The 16,563-nt window shown below is 41.2% G+C and overlaps 1 protein-coding gene across 7 annotated transcripts in view; it reads left to right on the top strand.

Annotated features, from left to right (window-relative positions):
- Positions 1–16,563, top strand: part of RALGAPA2 (Ral GTPase activating protein catalytic subunit alpha 2) — a 367,104-nt gene that overhangs the window by 327,603 nt on the left and 22,938 nt on the right. The window lies entirely within an intron of this gene.

Below are 16,563 nucleotides of genomic sequence, written 5' to 3'. Positions count from 1 at the left end.
ACATGATTTAATTGAGAGCACATTATGAAATTAATTAGAGCTTGCTTTAAATGGACTTAGTGGGTTTGTTCATGGATATTTACAGTTATTAGACCTCATCTAAGAAATATTTCAACCTTATGAGATATGTCAAACTGTTGGTGGTGCAGCTTGTACAGAAATGTACTACATTTTAAAATTGAATTTGCATTTATTGCTTACATCAAAGGGCTAATTCCTGATTTCTCACAGACTAGCAGTCTCTGGACATGGTCTCCCATGCGTAGTCCCAGATTCTCCATACCCTTTCCAACTCTGGCTAGATTTAGGTGCCTTTCCTAGTTTATTCCACCCCTTTCAAAATATTTTGTAGGAACAATGCAATCTCTCTCTCTCTCTCTCTCTCTCTCTCTCTCTCTCTCATCTCCCTCTCTGTCTCATTAGTTGGCATTACTAAGTGATAAAAAGTCTAGGTAGGTGCCTTTAATAGGTCCACCAAAATGTTCAGAAGTAAAAGCTCATTAGGTGACTTATTGCTCACCTTTAACAAGATTAGCATTGTCACAAAGCTAGAGGAAACCACTGCTTGGTAACTTGACCTTTCCCCCAGTGTTTGTCCCATGGTGATCACTATTGCCTGGCTTTGACACCAGGCAGCTAATTATAATCACCAAAGGAGAGCCCTGGCAGCTGATCGCGGACTGATTCAGTAAGACAATTACATTCTCAGACTTGTCTCTGTAGAAAATGACCCAAGTATTTTATACTGGAGCAGCCGCATCATCAAGGGACGGCTTGCTCTCGATAAATTCTGACAGGGACAAGCAACCGCTAATCCTCGTGCAACAATGGCTCCTTTTTCACAGCCCTTAGAATTTCTCTCACTAAGTGCTTTTTCAAAACAATATATGATTTCAGTGACCTAAATACAGCTTGTTATAGTTACAAGTTAACCAATCTATCTCTCTTAATAAACCTGTGCAAGTAACATTAGCAGATACTCGTCATTGAAGGTAGCCCCGACTTGAGCTGCACGTAGAGAGAAATCCCACCACACAGGCCTGTTCCAGGAACTGCTGCTGCATCCAGAGGTGCACATGTTCTGTCTATGTGACATTTATGACATGGCGACAGGTACTCACATTGAGAATCTCAGAAACAATGTTTAAAATTGTTTTGCAAATTTCCATTCTCCCATCTCAAGAATTATTTTAGAATAGTCTGTTGCCAATTTGCAAATATACTTGCAAATTCCATCAAAAATTTAAAAATTATAAAGTGTGGTGTGTGATTAATTAAGTTTCAGTTTTCTCTGCACCATCCATTAGACCTGTCTGCGCTTTGAAATGTCTTCTGCCTGCCTGGGATCCTCTCCTCCCCGGCCATTTAAAGTAAATTAATAAAACTTTAGAATTCTATCCTGGTTATCTTAAAAAATGTGACCAGAAATAAGCACAGTGAGATCAATTTTGCTGAAAAGGGCTCATGTAAATTTCCCAATCCCTGACATATAAATGAAAGGATTGAATTAATGTAGTTTATTACATTAAACTTTGGCTTCTTATGTCAATCATACAGATAATAATTCAGCTAGGAAGTCACCACTTATGCCACATTAACTACAAAAATTGTCAGTTTATTTTGTGCTACCCTTGAGAGAGAGAAGGATTTAATTTGTCCACCCTCATCCTTCTTGTCAGCACCAAACAACAGTACTTATGAATTAGCTTAGCATGAACATTGCAACTCTTAAACAAAATAATATTAAAATTAAACTGATACAGCATAAGAGATTAGAAGACACCAGCATTTGGGACAAATTGACCTGGGTTTGAGTTTGAACCCCACTCATTACTAGCTCGGTGGTCTCAGAAGGATCATTTCTGCTCCCTGTCTCTACTTTATCATTTGTGGTTTGAGATTTCCAGGAGGATCTAATGGGTTCATGGCTGTGAAAGGGCACAGCATTATGCCAGCACTGGGTAGGTTGTTCTTATTTATTTCATAAAGATTGTGTCTTTTATTCTAAGTGAAATATCGTCCCAACAGAACTTAGGCTAAGTTTAATGTAACCTCGCCATGATGTGTTTTAGAATCCCCCCATAATACTATAATAGTGTGATGGTTGAGTATTATGGAAGCCAAGACTTAGTCTGAAAGTCAAAGAGCAAGCAAGTACTGTTCTTACATTTGAAGGAAGAATAGTGATACATAGGAGGCATTCAGTAAATATCAGGTGGATGGATTTGGAAGGAAGGAAGGAAGAGAGGGAGAGAGGGTGGGAGGGAGGGAAAGAGGCACAATAATTGGGAGAAATAGGAATTGAGGGAAAAGGAACCCAGGCTTTCTACGGTGGATGGGCTACCTCATGGGGATCACATGTGACCTCCTGGTCTGGGACCTGCAATACAGTTCTGTTTCATATTTGAGTTGTGAGGAACATCTCCAACTCTCTTTAAGTAAAATACAAAATGGCTCCAAAGGACATTTTCCTCATCTGGGCCATGTCTCATGCCATGAATACAAAACTGCTGATTTAATGGAGCTGCTTTTGATCTATCAAGAAAAGACACACCTAATTCAATTTTGCTATTTTTCCAAGAGTAAGTGTCTTAATTTGCAAGAGAATGATTTGATTATAATCTTAAGTAATACTGCAGTTATATTTTTAGCCCTGAAGATGATATCAAGTGACTCCATGAGGCTCAAATGTGGAAAGTCCCAGAGAATTATGTGAGTTGGGAATTTTATCTTTAACAGCATTCAGGGTTGTTTCTGTTGTAATGTGACAAATATATTTTAATCAGAATGAATGGGATCTCTGACAGGGAATTTTATATGTAGAATATAAAAGCAGGCAGTTTTCATTTAAAGTGTAAAGTAGAATAATTCCAAAAAATAAAGACCTATAAAATCAAGATGTAAACAACCACCATTTTTATCTATACATTTTCTTTTTAAAGTGTGTATTATTGTGAGAGAATTTCCAGTTCTGATCTTTATTCTTACCAGGACAGCCTTGTTTCTTTATTTCCTTCTGCATTACTCTTAAAAATGGAAAATTTCTACATACTCAAAGGTACCTACTGAAATGTAGTATAAATGTTGAATTTGTTGTCCAAATGTTAGCCTCAAATGGGACTGAATATCTACTCTGCACTTGATGACATACATTCTCCAAATACAAAGGAAGACCCAAAACAATCCCCTTTCTTCCCTCCCACAGTCCATTCTGAGCCAGATTTAGCCATAGCTCATGAAGAAAATTACTTTCCTATAACTGAAAAACTTTTGGGGTCATTGACATGACATGGTCCGTTGTCGGGTTGACAGCTGTGGTGAACACCACAGCAGGTAAATGTTAACACCAGAAACACCAGGACATGAAGGATGCACATGGCCGCCCTGCACTATCTTCCATCAGAAAACAGGGTGCCGGGCCCTGGGGGTTGGGGACACCGACATGTGGGTGGCCTGCCAGGGCAAATTTATTTAAGGAATGAGTGACAGAGAAAAGGAACTTCTGCATTGATAAGTGCAGGGTGGAAGGACGAGGAGAAGTCACCCTGCAAACAAAATTACACTCCAATGGGATTTAGTGACAGTCATGCCCAGCCCTGCTCTAACCCACAGGAATTTCTCCCACTGACATGTTATGGCCAGAAAGACTCACTTGAGATGCAAGCATTGAGATTTATTTAATTGGCAGGAAGAGAAATCTTTCGATACACAGTGTGTAAGTTCTTTTACTCCTGAAGTTGTTGGATAATAGAGCCCGAATTCTGATTCGGCTGGTAGAAGGACTTCCATTTCTTTTTTCTTTTTCTTTTTTTTTTAATTGGGGAATTGGGGGATGGGAACAGTGCTGGGGAATTGGGGGAAGGGGAACAGACAAGTTGCTGTCCTTTTGTTCTTCAGTCTAGTTGTGGAGGACGTTGCTTCACTGGCCCAAGTTGGCACCATCATTGCGCTCTTCCCGGGCGAGGCAGATCAGTCGCCGGCTTCTGGACAGCCGCTCACAGCGGCTGCTGGCCGCTCACGCTGGCTGCTGGCTACACACGGCAGCCCATGGCAACCCACTGCCACAGGGGCTGCAGCCTACACCATCGCCAGCGACTCACGGCAGCCCAGCTCCAGGTTGAGCTGTTGTTCAGCAGTTTAGCTGTAGAGGGCAGTGTCACTGGCCCTCTTATGTGGGATCCGAACTGGGGCCCTCTGGCGTCCCAAGCCAGTTCTTAACCATCGCACCACTCGGCCGGCCCTGGACTTCCATTTCTTTCTTCAGATTTCCTTAAGAACACCAGTGAGTGGATGGAACCAGGCCTTCTGTTAGTTGTGGCTACACATGTCTTTTCTCTTCTGGGGAGAATCCTGATGTTAGGTGGCAGTGCCACAGCTGAGAGCGGGGGGCTCTACCGTCAGGCTGCTGGGGTTTGAACCCATGCCCTGGTATTTGCCATCTCAGGGACCTGGAGCAAAACACCTCTGCTCTCTGCTCTTCAGTTTCCTCCTCTATGAAAAGATAATAGTAGTACAAACCATGTGAGGTGGTTGTGAGGATTAAATGAGATGTGGCCTAGAAAACGCCAAGCACAGCATGTGGCCCATGGAAAGCACTTGATCATTTTAGTTGGATCACTATCTAAATATAACTTGCCATCCATACCGCATCGCAGAGGTGTCGCTTGCCTGGGGCTTACACTCAGCATGCGGTTTGGTTTGCATGCCACAAACAGACAGCTTACCTGTAGGGCTGTCAGAACGACTTTTACTTGGGGTACATTTGTAAACTGGCATCCTGTACACCATGTGCTGCCAGTTGTATCTGAGAATATGCAACGACTGTGCCAGAACCTCGTGCTGGACTGCTCCCTAAGACCTCCTCTAGTTTCAGTATAGGGAGTTTCCCTTCCTCACTGGAAGCAGGAGTGGCACAGGAACACATGACCACTTCGTGGGGTCCTTGGTTCCGGGCACTTCAGCTGGGGACTCATTAGGATACAGGTGGTTTCTCTGTCCCTTTTGTTGGAAGGCATTGCGGGAACATCTCCTGGTCCACTCAAGCAGCTAGACCTTCATCAGGACAAATTGCTTTTAATGGAACTACATACAGTATATATTTTTTTCTTTGCACAGCCTAGAACTAAGATTAGCAGAGGTTTTAGAACCCCACAGTTGAGTGTCTTATGAAATCAGAGTCATTTCAACAGCCCCTGGGAATGTTTGTGACCAACCTTGAAAGCAAACCATAAAAATTCCCACTACATTATTTAAGTTACTTTTGTATGCTTCCTGATCATCACTTTTTTTTTTTTTTACTAACACGACCCAGTGCTGGGACACATGTAAAAGGAGTAAAAGAGGTGCATTTTGTCCTCCAGCTGCTCAACACACTTTCCCAACCACATTTATGAAACTAGTGTTCTCTGTGCTCATCTGGCCATTTTGGTTTGCACAAGGCCCATGTCTGTTGACAGGCCTGGCTGTGCCTGCACATGGAGCAGCTCTTCCAAGTGCTGCATCCATGCTGTCCCCGCTTGGTACCATACAGTGTGACAGCTCAACCCTGTGTCCATTTAGTGTTGCTTCTTCCTAAGTGAGCCATTTGTACACACTGTTTTTAATTGCCAGAAATCAGTTGCTTTAATATTAAATGGCAAGCATAGTTTTGTTGCTTCTGATCATGGAGAAGCTTTGTATTAGAATTCCCCCAAATTTCTAGTTAGGTTTCAGTAATTGTGGCTTTTTTTTTTTTTCCTCTAACTGATAAGTCTGTGGGGGTATTGAGTTTCATGTGCAGGTCAGCAGCAATAGCTGTCACTCAGGTGTGCTGTGACACCCTGTTTTGCCCACTAGTCCCGAGTCTCAGAGGAAGCCCCGTGGCACCTTCACATATGCTGCTTTCCCTGGTTTCTAGGTCACTTGCATTTGGTAAACCCCTAACTTTTCTTAGAGTTTCTTCTTGTCATCTGATAATTGTTTTCAGAAATGAAAAATCAAGAAAATCTGTACAGAGCTTGGACCAAATACAGAGCTTGGTGCAAATACTTTGGACCACAAAATTTAATTCTGTTATTCAGAGCTCAGTCTGACTTCAGTTGGGGCCCAGTGGGTTGTTGATGGGCAATAGTTGAGAATATTTCAAGAAAAAGATAACCAGAATATCTGCTACAGAAGGTTTTTTTTTGTCTTTGATGATTTTCTTCTCTTATTATCTATCATATATCATCATAAATCTGTTTAATTTTTAGAATCAACATAGATATAAACGAATCCATAGGTCATATGGAATTGGTTTTTGCCTTGAAAGTGAAAGTGGTTGAAGAGTAAATATTGGATAACTCAGTTCAAAGTACGTTGCACTAAATAATACCTGTAATGTATGTTATTTAATAATAACTTTTACAGTCAGTGATGATGAAGTTAGAGTTTAAAATCCATGTGTATTGCTATTTAATTGTCTGCCTTTTTTGTACTTGCCACAAAGCGGAGTCAAGACATTTGGAGACAGTTCTGCATTTCTCACTGTTTTCCATTTAGTTGTAATGTCATGGATATTAAATGCCAACAAAATGTCAGCAATGGTTGGTTCTACAACTAAAGCTGAGAGTACGTTTTTTAGCTCCTAATATAACATATCTTTAGGATGAATGAAAATCTGTGAAATAAACAGTTCAAGTGACATTGACTCCCTTTCTTCCAGAAATCAAGGTATTGGCATAAGCATGGGAGAACTCAGGCTTTCTAGTGTTCGTATTGATTTGTCACTTCTTGGGTCATTTTCATCAGTGAAGCAGCCTGAGGAACCTTTGCTCACTCATTTGGCAGTGCGTCCTCTGATGTGAAATAGGCTGAATGACTGATTTTCTTGTCACTTATGTTTTTACTGATGTGAGACTTGAAGTGACAGTGTCGCAGGGCCCTTTCTCACATGATGATTTACAGGTGAGATGCACTCAGAGAACTGGAGAAAATGAAAATGGAAGATTCTGTAATTAAGGGTGTGCTCCTTCACCAATCAATCCCCTGGGAAGAACTGATTTGAACCTTTCTAATAAAATATAGATTACATCCGTCGCATCCTTGGAGCATCTCAGATTCTGAAAGGGACCTTCTTTTCCCTATGCCAGAGGATGTGGGGCTAGGAGAGCAGACCTACTCCGAAAGTCTATAATTTAATAGCCTGAAGAAAATCTATTTTTTCCTATTTCCATTCACTCTTATTTTCTCAGAATTATTCTTAAACTTGGTTATGTGGGTATTTTCTTCTTTCTTAGCAGTAGTGGGCTGTTTTCCTCTCCAGGAGTGTATCAGTAAGGTTTGAAACCTAATCTAGTATCTCATTCCTCCATGTGTTTAATTCCTTTCCCCAAACATCCATTTTTTGGGTTACATTGTTCAGTAAAGTCATCCTCTTTATCTGGCACCAGGCTGTGACATTTACTTTGAATGATTCATTTCTTTGGGGTCTTAAACAGTCCTAGAATTTAAATTTGCATTATATTGAAAGATAAATAAAATCTTTGTAAAAATGGTGTGTGGCTTTAGGCTGCAACTGCCATCTGTTCCTGTCTTGATTATTACGGAATTTCATTCATTTATTTGGAATTAGTAAATGCCAACTCGGCCCACCTATGGAGCACCTCGCTGGGTGACAGAGACCAGGGAAGAGGTTAAGGATACAGAAGTACATCAGAAAGAGGCCCTCCTTCCAGAAACGCTTCTCCCAGGGTGCCTTGACATCGCTCTCTACCCAGATCCCTCCTCCATCTCCCTTTCCTGCTCTTCGACTTCTGTCTCCCTGTGAACTGGGCAGGAGAGAGTTCTCAGCATGGCATTCTCCCGTTTTCTCTCCCAAGATCATCTTCAAACCCATGATTCATAGTTCTTTATCTGCAGCTCAGGCCTCTCTGCTGAGGCAGAGTCATCACCTCCCCAGTATTTCTCCACTGACACCCCTGGAGGCCCCTCAGACTCATCTCAACCACGCATTCTCTCCTCAGGTCCCTCTACGTTCGCACCTGCACCCTTCATCTCCACCTAAGCCCTGATCCCCAGAGTTTTGTCCTACCTTCTCCCTCTCTCTCACCAAGAGTGGGCACCCCCACGCCTGCTGGTTCTGTCCCTAGAGCAGCCCTGCAATCTGACACCTCCTCTTCCTTCCCTCCACCATTGCTTTCTTGAGGCCCATGTCACCTCTCTTTCTGACGAGTTTCTCTTCCTATCGTCTCTCTCCCTTCTGGGCCCTTCCACATGTCCTTCCCCTGACCCCCTCATTATCTCTCAAGTACAGATTAGATCTTGCTGTTTTCTGTGTTAAAACCTTCAGTGATTCCCAGGTGCTGAAGACCTGTGTTGTTTCTCCTACCGTGACAGGCCCCTTGCTGTCTGGCCTAGATCACTCTCCATCCACAGGGAATCACTCCACCCTCCAGGTCTGTTCCACTCACGAGGTACTTAGCACCTTGCATGTGATGGGTTTGTGTCTGTCTTTCCAGATAATTTATGAGTGCTGTGGGGGACAACACTGTCTCCTTTACATCTTGCTCCTTCCAGCCCCTAGAACAGTCCCTGGCATATGGTCTGGTCTTCTTCAGGTATCTCCCATGAATAAATGATCTAGCAAGAGTGCCTGGAGCACTTCATGCCTTTCTAGGCCACCTTCCCGTTTGTTCCGGAGCGTGGTCAGAAGACCTACCCCAGGATATATAGTGTGTACTGCACACCAATAAGCATTGGTGCGGGGGCGGGGGGGGTGCAATTTTGCATTTCAGTTAAAATTCACATACCATAAAATTCATCCTTTTAACTTGTGTAGTATAGTGGTTTTTAGTATATTCACCATATTGTACAACCATCGCCATCATCCAATTCCAGAACATTTTCATCGCCTCCAAAAGAAAACCCATACCCATTAACAGTCAGTCCTCATTCCCCTTCTCCCCCCAGCCCTTGGCAGTCACTAATTTAATTTCTGTCTCTATGGGGGTTTTTATTCTGGTCGTTTTGTATAAATGGAGTCACACAAGATGTGGCCTTTTGTGACTGGCTTCTTTCACATAGCATAGTGTTTTTAGGGTTCATTCATGTTGTGGCATATTCAGTATTTCATTCTTTTTATGGCTGAATAATATTCTGTCCTACAGATATACCACATTTTATTTATCCATCAGTGTATAGAATAGACATTTGGGGTTCCACTTTTTGGCTGTTATAAATAATACTGCTATGAACACGTGTGTACAAGTTTTTGTGTGAACATGTATTTTCAGTTCTCTTGAGTATATACCTAGGAGTAGATTTGCTGGATCATATGTGTGTTAACTTTTTGAGGAACTGCCAAACTATTTTCCATAGTGGCTGCACCATTTTACATTCCCACCAGCCAAGGTATGGGCATTCCAGTTTCTCCACATCCTCACCACCACTTGTTCATTCTGTGCTTTGATTATAACCATCCATCCTCATGAGTGTGAAATAGTCTCATTGTGATTTTGATTTCCATTTCCCTAAAACCAAATAATGTTGACCATTTTTTCATGTTTTTGTTGGTCATGTGTATATTTTCTTTGGAGAAATATATTCAAATCATTTGCCCATTTTTAAATTAGGTGGTACCTTTATTATTGAGTTATACGAGGTGTGATAAAAAAAATACAGTGAATGTTTAAATTTTTAAAAATGTATTACAGTAAAAGACATATTGCCATGAATCCCCCTCGGAATACTCCTCCTCGCTTTGAACACACTTATCCCCTCATTTTTGCCACTTTCTAAAAAAGTTCTGGAAGTCCTTTGGTGAGTGTCTTACTTCATCCTCCACCATGACAATGCTCTGTGTCACACATCGCTTCTGATATATGGCAATTTCTGTCAAATAAAAACATTACGGTGTGTCCTCATCCACCTTATTCACCGGGTCTAGCACTGTGTGACTTCTGGCTCTTCCCCAAAGTCAAAATGACCGAGAAAGGTAAATGTTTTGAATCAATTCAGGACATCGAGGCAGCCAGGACAGCACAGCTAAAGACACTCACGAAAGAGGACTTCTAGAACTGCTTCAGAAAATGGCAAAAATGATGGGTGTGTTCTAAGTAAGGGGGTGTGTTTTGAGGGGGATTAATGGCAATGTGTTTTTTACTGTAATAAATTTTTTTTATGTAAACATTCACCATATATAATATTTTGATCACATCTCGTAAGAGTTCTTTATATAGTCTATCTATGAGACCCTTATCAGATAAATGATTTGCAAATACATATTTCCCTCATTCTGTGGGTTCTGTCTTCACTTTCTTGATAGAGCCCTTTAAAGTATAAGTTTTTTATTTTGATGAAGTGTAATTTTCCTGTTTATTCTTTGGTTGCTTGTGCTTTGGTGTCATACCTAAGACCAGTAGACATTTTAAAGCTTTATCCTTTGGTCACTGTTCAGAAAATTGCCCCAAAACTGAAAATCTTTTATTAACATTCTCTGCATCCTCTATTCCAAAAACTACTGGTAGTAGAACCAACAGAATAAGTCAACTCATTAATTTCCTAGTTTTAAAAAATATTCTTAGCATTATTCCTTCTCTGAGGTCAGAGTCTCTGCTGCTGTTGGCTCATTTTTTACTAGGTTTAATATGTACCTATGGATATATTTTAAGCATTTGATTCAGCGTAACATTCCTTGATTCAAGTTGTCTTAAGCAATCTCATTTTCACCAGGTTTCTATGAGCCCAGTACCTATCCCTGTGTGAGGAATGCGCCTACCCTCTTCTCCATCATGCTTTGTTCTCTTCTTCACCTAAGGATGGCTGCGCCTCCCTGCCTCGGCTCCATTTCCTCTTTCCTCCAAGTCAGGCACATCACCCAGTATGACCCTTTCTCTGTCAAGATCATTCTCAGAGGTTCAGGTAATTTCAAATCTTCCAGTAACCTTCTTACCCTTTCCACTTGCCCAATTTATATGCCATTCTCTTCTGGAAACAGGCAAAGAACAAGTATCGAATAGTGACACATTTGTACAAGCCCATTGATTGAACATATAGATACAAGCCAGCATTTACTTCTTCAAAATTTGAAGACTCTTCAAATTTGAAGTCTAGTGAAGGCACTAGAGTCTTTTTAGAAGTGGCAGATCTTCTAAGAGATATCTAAAAACTTAGGTAAGATCATATGCTCCCTCGTCTCAATCCATTCAGACCTCCCATTACCCAGCCATAACTGCGCCTCCAGCCCCTCTTACCAGCCTTGGCTCCACTCACCTTTCATCTGCTGAAACACCCCAGCTGTCTGTGCCTGGAAGGCTCATACCACTCCCCACCCATGCCTCCCTTGCTTAACTCCTTCCCTGCCACCACTTCAGAGACTTCCTTGCCTTGCTTGTCCCCTCTTTACTACCTAGCACTAATGTAAGGACAATCTGCCTAACTCTGTGGACTTGTCTGTACTAGAATGCTGGCTTGATAAGGATGGGGGCAGCATCTGTCTCATTTCCCAGTTGCATGCCCATCACCAAACACAGATGGGCACTCAGTACATATTTCTTGAATGGATACATACTTGGGTAAAGGTGGACTTGCTTTTTGTTAATGCCAAAGTCACTTGAGATCACGTTTTCTGAGCAGAGTAGGATAATGTATAGAAATCATACATATAGACATATATATAGACAGTGTGTGTGTGTGTGTGTGTGTGTGTGTGTGTGTGTGTGTGTGTGTGTGTGTGTGTAGGGGGGGACAAAAAATGTATACACATTTTAAGAAAGGAAAACTATTAAAATTGTAATACTAAATATATACTGATAACAAAAGATGAAAACAAGACATATTTGACTTCTGCAATTACAAGAGGTACTTGAAGTGGTTACCATCAGCATCCAGACACTTCTGATTATGGTGAACTACTGCTTGAGCAACATTGACCAAAGTGTCCACTTGTACACAATTTTTTGGCACCCACAGTATATGTGTGTGTGTGTGTGTGTGTGTGTGTGTGTGTGTGTGTGTGTGTGTGTGTACATGTATATTTAGTATTTTGACTCTAGTTCAGCCCATTTTGTCATTTTTAGTGCATGGTAATTTTAGCAAAAGTATTGTAGAAAAACGTNGTGTGTGTGTGTGTGTGTGTGTGTGTGTGTGTGTGTGTGTGTGTGTGTGTGTGTGTGTGTGTATATTTAGTATTTTGACTCTAGTTCAGCCCATTTTGTCATTTTTAGTGCATGGTAATTTTAGCAAAAGTATTGTAGAAAAACGTATTTTTGCTGGAGCAGTACCCTCACCCCCATGAATGGCATATGTGTCCATGTTTGAGTTGAGCTCTTTAAATCCCATCTGTCAAAATTTTCCACGACTTTCTGAAAAGTTGGAGTTCTAACTAAGGCCCTCAAAATAGCACTGCCTGTTTTCTGCTTTTTCTGTGTTTGAACCAAATGGACTTTTCTATCATTGTTACTATGTATCTAATAACCAAACTTATACCTTTTATATCCACCTTTGGCTTGAAGAAGCTCATTCTGTCCTAATGAGTGAGTAAAGATCCACTTGATTAGTGCTATTTTCCACTCTCACCATATTGCTTATTTTTACTATGAAATATTTTATACATACTAGAAAACATATAACATTTATATAAATTCTGAAGAATAATAAAACAAGTCCTTTTACTGACCTCCATGTGTACCAACCAATATATCTGAGACCCCCTCATGTGCTACTTGCTCCCCACCCCAGAGATAATTCTGGTTTTATTTTCATTGTATTACATGTGTATCTCTAGGCAATGTTTTTCATTTTTTCTGGTTTTTAAATTTATGTAAGTAGAATTTCACATGTTCTTCAGTGACTTGCTTTTTTCGTTGAACATTGTTTTAAGTTTTATCCATACTATTACACATACCTGTAGTTTATTTTCAGTGCTTTGTAGTATTCCACTTTTGGCTGCATTTATCAGTAAAAGTTAAAAACTATTTTTCTTTTTTTTCTTCTTTTTGCTATTGTCTATAGAACATTATAAATATTCTTACATGTGGGATTTCTGGCCCACAGAGTCAGCATATCTGCCCTTTCCTGGATAATGTCAAATTACCTTCTGGGAAAGTTGGGCTAATTATCTCCCACCAGTAGGCTCTGAGAGTGCCTATGCCCCATGTCCTGTCTGACATTTGGTAATATTAAATTTTTTGTTTTGCCAATCTGGTACATACAAAATGGTATCTCATTGTGGCTCTAATAACCCCTGATTATTAATGATCTTGAGTATCCTCATGTCCATTCATAGTTTATCTTCTGGAAATGCTTATGTCTTGCCCTTTTTTCTAGTAGATCATTTGGATTTTTTTGATTTGTAGGGGTTCTTTATATATTCTGGACACTAGGTTGGTCAGTTATGTTATAGATGCCTTCTCCCGCATTGTGCCTTGCAGCTTGACTTTCTTCATGGTACTATGGTGAACAGTACTTCTTAATTTGAATGTGCCAGATGTACCAGTCTTTCTTATGTTAAGGTGTTTTTGTTCTTTGTTTAATAAATCATTCCACGTCCCAAGGTCATAAAGAGTGTGCCCCATACTTTCTTTTAGAAGTTTTGTGTAACTTCTTTGTTTTTATCTCTGCAGAATTTTACTTCAAATTGAAAACTCTCTAACATCTCCTTACATTCTCCCTTTGCCTACACTATATCTAGCAGTATCATAGCCTAGAGCAATGGGCATAAATCCTAGGCATTCATGTATCCATTCAATAAGTTACAGAGTACAAGTGGTGTAAGGATGAACCTGACTCATACAGTGTCCTCAAGTTGCGCAGTGGGCTAAATGGTGACCCCCAAAAAAGATATGTCCACATCCTAGTCCCAGAACCTGGGAATGCTAACTTATTTGAGTAAGAATCTTTGCAAAATGTTCTCTGAATTGAATAATTAAGGGGAAAATTGCTTGTTAAGAAAGTACTTTACTGTGTGTGGTTTTTAGTGAGATTGAACAGAATTTAAATTTCACATTTGTTAGTGGTCTTTTTAAGAGAATAAAAGGCCAATGGTTAGCATTGAAATGAGAATTGGATTTATGACCAGGTGCCCCTTTAGCCACCTGCTTTCAGTCAAAGGTCACCACTGCCCATCCACTGCCCAGCATTATTTCAGCATTCAGTTCACATCTTAACATGTCTTACGCATGATAAGATCCTTATATGCCTTTTGATATCTAAATTATAAATGCCTTTTTTTTTTTTAAATAGAAAGCAACCAGCATTGAAGCCCTAAAGATGTTAGGTAAGAAAATGTCAGAAGATACTGCTCCTAATTGCCTTTGCTAGTAATTCTACTAATAAATTCAGTTAAGATCCCAGATGTACAGTTTTTTAAAGCTTCTAAAAGAAATGACTTTTAGCACCCGTGAGCTCCTTGGCTGTTTGTAAACACTGCCAGAATTGGGGTGATGTTTGTTTTCTCTTTGTCATGGTGTTTATATGCCCTGGCTTGGGCCATGAGTGAAAATGCATTTGATGATCTCCTGGTCTCACCCCAGTCCCTAATGAATGTTTGTCTAGATGACAACAGCCAGTTTAGTGCTGTTAATGCTTCAGCAGCAGCATAGGACCGGCCTGGGGGTGGGGGAGTGTGTGCTGCGTGTGACAGTTTGGAGCATAAATGGTGAGATCAGGAACCTTCAATGAAGTAAGCTCCTCTAGGTACCCAGTTCTAGAAGCACCTTTTTGTGCTCTCTGTCTCCCTTGGTGCCTTAATTTAGGAATCAGACCATAAACATTCATTGAATCAGAGAATCTCACAACTTGGTTATTGCCCCTGGAGCTCTTATGCTGGATTTGCTCTTAGGAGCCCAGATCTCTCAGCCTTGACAAGGACAAGTTTATGACAATCGGATAGTGTCATACCAGATGAGGATGACAGGCTGCTGTTTGGGGTCAATTTATATGGTATTATACTCAGCATCCCTTTGTAGGTTTGACTGTGAGGTTGATTAACATAGCAGCCACTCTTCCAGATAGCATATTTAGCAAAATGCATTCGCATTTCTGTTTTGTCCACCATTGTCCCAAGCACTATATGTGGATGTGTTGAACTCAGTGGGGCCTTTCAGGAAACAGCAGGACAATTCTAGGCAGAGCATGACAGGTCTTTAGAGGGATGTGCCTGCTCTAACCCAGGCCCACAAAGCAGCCAGTGGTCTGAAAACGGGTGCCATGAATTGAGCGTTGACAGTGGGCCACCGCTGTCCGAAGGCTCAGGTGGTTGTCAGCCGTAAGTTTAGCTTAGCTCTTTGAGTAATTTGTCACGCCTCACTCGGCCCCTGCTGGGCCAGCACGTGCCAGCTTAGTGTCAGAGTGCCTGTTCGCCAGACGGCCACTCAGGCCTAACGTCCTGCTGTTCCCCGGACCAGCGGCTTGCTGGGGCCATGCGTGGAGGGCCATGGCAACAGCCAAGTGCTGTGCAGAATAAGTGTGTTCATAATGAGATGTGAATGGCATTAGTGGGTCCCTCTAGAATTGGGCCTGAGCGGACGCCTCTTGCTGAGGAAGTTTGGCAGCCTGTTCATTAGTTAAGGCGAGTCACCAGGAGCTTAGCCCAAGGTCGAGAAGCCAGTTCAGGCTCACACTGCCCAGGCCTTGGACTGTTATGACCATCTGTACAAAAGATCATAAATCAACAGAGAGGCCACTTTTGAAATCTTAAAACTTATTTTCCTTTTTTAAAGTTGCATAGAGCAAGCCTAAAGAGAATTTCTGGAATAGCACTGCCCAGTAGCGCTTTCCAGGACGGTAACCCCTAGTCGCATGTGGCTCTGAGGTACTTGAAATATAGCTTGTGGGACAGAGGAATTGAATTTCTATTTTTTAATTTTAATTAATTTAAATGTAAATTTAGATGGCTGCATGTGACTCGTGGCTGCTGTAGTGGGCAACGCAGCCCTAGAATGCCTTCGGTCTCCTCTGGTGTGAAAATCTCCCTTTGACTGTAACTGGAGGAGGAGGAGGCGGAGGAGGAGCCGCGCTGAGCCGCCAGTGTGCATGCTTTGCCGAAAGAACACAGAAAAACCCTTCCTTATTTTAAAACACGTGCTTTGTTGAAAGCTAATTGGAAGGGCATAATTGTACCAACTTATATTTTTAAAGAGACCATTTTGAAAAGATAGTTTTAAAATATAGTGAGAATGCTAGAATTACTTTTGTTCTTCTGGCGCTACAGATAATAAACTGATGGTGATCCCCATTCCCTATATTCCTGGAGAATTAGCATGATTGTCAAAATGACTAAAACTCATCTTTTAACTTTGGTATTGATAATGAGGAAGAGGAAAATGAGACATCATGCCGACTTCCCCAAGTGTTAATTCATAAAGTCATATGTGTGGTGCCACCGTCTGCTGTCAAATTGTTCTGACGTTATCCTGTTATTGGAAGTGCATGATTCACCTTCTGAGGAAACAGAAGCCACACAAAAGGGGAAGATTTGCTTTCTGCCCTGTGAAAGGCTGCCACACGCAGGGGTCCTATTAAGACAGCTGGAAAGTTGCTTCAGCGTGTTATGCTTGTAAGTTTTATTGGTGACTGGTTTTTGATTACATATTTGAATGTGTGTGT

Source organism: Hipposideros armiger, unplaced genomic scaffold, assembly GCF_001890085.2.
Source record: "Hipposideros armiger isolate ML-2016 unplaced genomic scaffold, ASM189008v1 scaffold_195, whole genome shotgun sequence".
NCBI lineage: Eukaryota > Metazoa > Chordata > Mammalia > Chiroptera > Hipposideridae > Hipposideros > Hipposideros armiger.
The sequence above is the reverse complement of the archived record's forward strand: the minus strand, read 5'-3'. Positions and strand labels throughout refer to the sequence as shown.